The 4,476-nt window shown below is 44.4% G+C and overlaps 1 long non-coding RNA gene across 1 annotated transcript; it reads left to right on the top strand.

The window, feature by feature from the left end:
* The first annotated feature begins 1,942 nt into the window (after positions 1–1,942).
* On the top strand, positions 1,943–3,941 carry LOC118660469. Its single transcript, XR_004968933.1, has 3 exons — positions 1,943–2,624; positions 2,709–2,883; positions 3,330–3,941. It is a non-coding gene; the product is annotated as an uncharacterized LOC118660469 (long non-coding RNA).
* Positions 3,942–4,476: the final 535 nt, after the last annotated feature.

Genomic DNA, 4,476 nt, shown 5'->3' with positions numbered 1-4,476 from the left:
CTCTCTCTTTCTAAATCCATTTATCATCTCTTTTAGAGTTTCTGGTTTGGGTGTTATTCTTAATACATTTCTCTGCACCCAACTCTGCAGAGATAGTCTCCTGAACTTCTTCTGGTACTTTTATAAATCCTCACACTTTCAAGTTTTCTATCAATGAGTAACATAAAAACTAAAAAAAAAAAAAAAAAAAAGACATTATCTCCCCAGCCCATTCCTTAATCTCATCTAATTCCCCAACCACATTAAATTACCTCTTACTGAGAAAAGTTACAAAGAAAACACAGTTTTTACATTTCAAAATGATTGTTTTGATGCAGGGGCTTGAAGTCTTCGCTCCTTCAGAGAAGCAAACTCTCTGAAGAACTCTCCATTTTGGGTCCATAGGAGCCCTGCGCTGCCCTGCCCTGCGCTGCAGTGGGAGGCTGAGCCAGGAGGCCGTGTCCTTCCAGCCCCTAATGCTCACCTCCGGCGACTCACCTGGGCCCCAGCTATGAACAATATAAAGTGAACAAAGGAAAGTTGGAAGCAGCAGCACCTTCCTAGGCATTCTTCCTGCTCACCCGCAGCCCGCATTCCCTTTTCCTCGCACTCAGTACAAGGTACAGGCTCCCTGGCTCTGTGCCTGGATTTGTAGGGGTCCCCACTCTGCCTCCCCCCAGTTGCTTTTTTAAAACGCCAGTAAGGTATAATTTGCACCCCACAAAATTCACCTACTTGAATGTACATTGCCATGATTTTTAGTGAACGTGCCAAGTTGTGCAACAATCGCCACAATCCGGTTTAGAATGTTTTTATTCTTCATATCCATTTACATTAACCCCATTCTCATCCTCAGCCCCGGGCAACCACTAATCTACTCTCTGTCTCTATAGAGTGGCCTTTTCTGGACACATCAGATAAACGGAACCATATACCCCTCCAGTTTGGCATGGCCTCTTATCGCTGGTGAAAAATTCCAGATGCAGCCTCGGTTCTGCAGAAACTGACCAGCCAGACACAGGTCCCAATAGCTCGTAAATGACAGAGCTCTGACTCAGATCCAAGTCTGTGATTCCACATTCTTTCCGCTCCCTCCGGCTTTCCTGATCTGGACACATTTTCACTGTTGAATGGAAGATTTAGTGATGACCGTTGTCGAAAAGCCTCAAAGATCACGGGCCTTCTGGGTCCAGACACTGAATGCATGACTCATCTCAGCCAGCAGAGGGGGCCACAAAGATTAATTTGAGTTCACTTTTGCTTGTCACTGATGAGCATCTTAAGAAAAAGAATGGGAATGGTAACCCTAGGGCAGTGGTTCTCAGCCTTCCTAACGCCGCGACCCTTTAATACAGTTCCTCATGTTGTGGTGACCCCCAATTTTCACTGTTACAAATTGAACATAATTAAAGCATAGTGACTAATCACAAAAACAATATGTAATTATATATGTGTTTTCTGATGGTTTTAGGTGACCCCTGTGAAAGGGTCGCGACCCACAGGTTGAGAAACGCTGCCTAGGGTATTCTGGGTGGATTTTTTCTCACAAAGCTGTTCTTCTCTGGGTAATTGCAAATAGTGATGGAGAATAAAAGCTAGACATGATTTTGGGGGCACCTTGAAAGTTTCTTTTCAGGCTACTCAGACCAGGATATTTAAAAAAATGTAATAAAAAGAAAAAAATACAGATTTGATTTTAGGAAGCTAATGAAGAGTTCTTAAGTTATGACGCTTCAGCATGACAGATGTCATAATACAGTGGGACCTTGACTTACGAGTGTCCCAACTAACGAGTTTTTCAGATACAAGCTGTCTCTCGGCCGATTTTTTGCTTTGAGTTGCGAGCTAAAATTCGGGTTACGAGCCAGCTTCAGATACCCCACCGCTAGTTGGTACAGCGAACGTCACAGTGAACGCCACAACATCAGCCCAGCATCACGTGTCTCACTCGTTCACTTCTTGATTTGACATACGAGTAATTTGAGTTACGAGCTCTGTCACGGAACGAATTAAACTTGTAAGCCAAGGCCCCACTGTATCAAGCTGATTTGCCAACCTCTTGCATTTTTACATAATAAATCTATCCTTTGAGAGAGAAGGGAAATGGAAACATGTTTCTTAAGTTATCCGAATCCAGTATCTGTGTAGCTAGTATTCACTGGATAATACTTCAAAATGACAACTGAATTTATCTTTGGAGAAATAATTTTACTGTAATACCTCCCCAGCTATCTGGACTAAAATGGCTAAGCTCAGTTGCAGCGTTAACTTTAAGAGGAGCTCAGCATCATAGTCTCCAGATCCAGAGGGTATATTTCCCTTGGCTGCCCCTAGCTAGCTTAATGCCTCCTAACCCCCTCCATCCTGGATGCTGGATGGATGGATGGATGGATGGATGGATGGACGGATGGATGGTACTCAGGAGCCAGGATGGGAGGTCTCGGGAACTTCTTCAGGGGAACTCAGTGATGAAATTGCTCTGAGCATCACACCTGCCCATTGTCAAAGTCACTGGAGCCATATGTCCGCTGGTCCCGTGTCCCTGTTCTTTTCATGATTCCCAGAATCCTGGTGGCAGCCGTGGAACCAGCACTAGACCAGGCAGGACATGGGCTTGAAGACCAGCTCTTCCTGTTCCCAGCCAGGTATCACTACCCTTTCTGCATCGAACTTCAAAACCTGAAAAATGGCAATAATGATATTTGCCTTAACCAGCCTTTACCTCACAGGGCTGTGTCAAGGAGCAGATGGGGAGAAGAGAATGTTGGACGAGCACGAAGTGTAATTATTATAGCGCTGTGCCTACGGGAGACGGAGAGAAGAGGGCGCCCAGGCAGATAACAAAGACAGAGACAGAAGAAAGTCACAGTTCCAGCAGCAAATCCTGCCTGCCGTCAGACACAGGTGCATAAAGACATCCTTCCCGTCTTTATTCTAACCAGCCTCCTGGGGAAAACAGAAAATACTCCATTCTAGTTTCATGAGATGATTTTGCTAACATCACTCAAGCATCAGAACCACAAAATATATTTATGCTTTTCCAGGAGGATTAGCTTGCTTTTAAAATAGAAAACATAATAGAAAATAGAAGGCTTTTCTGAGCTCCTTTCTGTCTGCGGGTGGGCTGCTGCCCGATTTACGAATTGTTAAATGCAGCCAATCAGATCTTCCAATGGACTCCGCTGAATTTTGTTGAACACCTCTTAAATAAAACGTCATCTCTAAACGGGCCACAATGTATACTTCCTAAGAAGCATGCATAGAAAAACGTTAATGAAGATATTCGTGGTAATAATGATGTATCTCTGACTTGGATTCATGAAGTCTCCTCTTTCGTGCTTTATTTACAGTCTGAGGCACAGACTCTCACTGGCCCCTGTCCAGGACTCTGCCTCTTCTGAAAGCACATGGATTTCATTGTGACGGAAATGCTGACACTTAAAGGCTTCTAGGCGCCCTTCCCCCGAGGCGTTTCGCTAATGTGTACCAGAACTTTTTTTTTTTTTTTTAAGAAAAAAAGAGAGAAAGAAATGCTTTGCAAAGCAAAGGGTCTGCCTTCGGGCACTTGGAGCACAACTGTCTCCTGTTAATGGCAACCTCGTTAAGAGAACAGGAAATGACGTTCGTTGTGCTGGTGCCTTCCATGGTACCAGCTACCATTCGTGGGAACACGTGCCCTGTGCCAGGCACTGTGCTGCGTTCGTCTGTGGGTAATCGCGTTTGCTCAGCACATAAGGTAGGAGTTTTTTTTGTGTGTATATTATATATATTGAGGAAATGGAGCCTTAAAGCCTTTAAGCAACTTGCCCAGATTCACACAGCAAATAAGTGGTGGAGCCAGAATTTGAACCCGCAGGGGTCTGACTTCAGGGGCCTCTGCGAATTAAACGGCACTGATTAATTCATGCCAAGTCTCTATGACAGTGGTTCTCAACCTTGGCTGCACATTAGAATCACCTGGGAATCTTTTTAAAATCCTGATTTCTGGGCCTCATCCTCTGGAAATTCTGTTTCTTTGTTACTAATGTTGTGGCCTCACCCCATAACAAAGAAACAGAATTTCTGGAGGATGAGGCCCAGAAATCAGGATTTTATTATTACTATTATTTTAAATATATTTTATTGATTTTTTTACAGAGAGGAAGGGAGAGGGATAGAGAGTTAGAAACATCGATGAGAGAGAAACATCAATCAGCTGCGTCCTGCACACCCCCCACTGGGGATGTGCCGCAACCAAGGTACATGCCCTTGACCAGAATCAAACCTGGGACCCTTGAGTCTGCAGGCCGATGCTCTATCCACTGAGCCAAACCGGTTAGGGCCAGAAATCAGGATTTTTAAAAAGATTCCCAGGTGATTCTAATGTGCAGCCAAGCTTGAGAACCACTGCTTTATGAGATACGGATTTTTACTCATCTTGACAGGTGAGAAAACTGGAGTTTTGAGTAGTGACTCGCCTGGCACAGGTTGCAGCTATTAGGTGATTGAGCAGACGGG

Source organism: Myotis myotis, unplaced genomic scaffold (assembly GCF_014108235.1).
Source record: "Myotis myotis isolate mMyoMyo1 unplaced genomic scaffold, mMyoMyo1.p scaffold_m19_p_7, whole genome shotgun sequence".
NCBI lineage: Eukaryota > Metazoa > Chordata > Mammalia > Chiroptera > Vespertilionidae > Myotis > Myotis myotis.
Note: the sequence above shows the minus strand (reverse complement) of the source record. Positions and strands in the feature narration are given on the sequence as shown.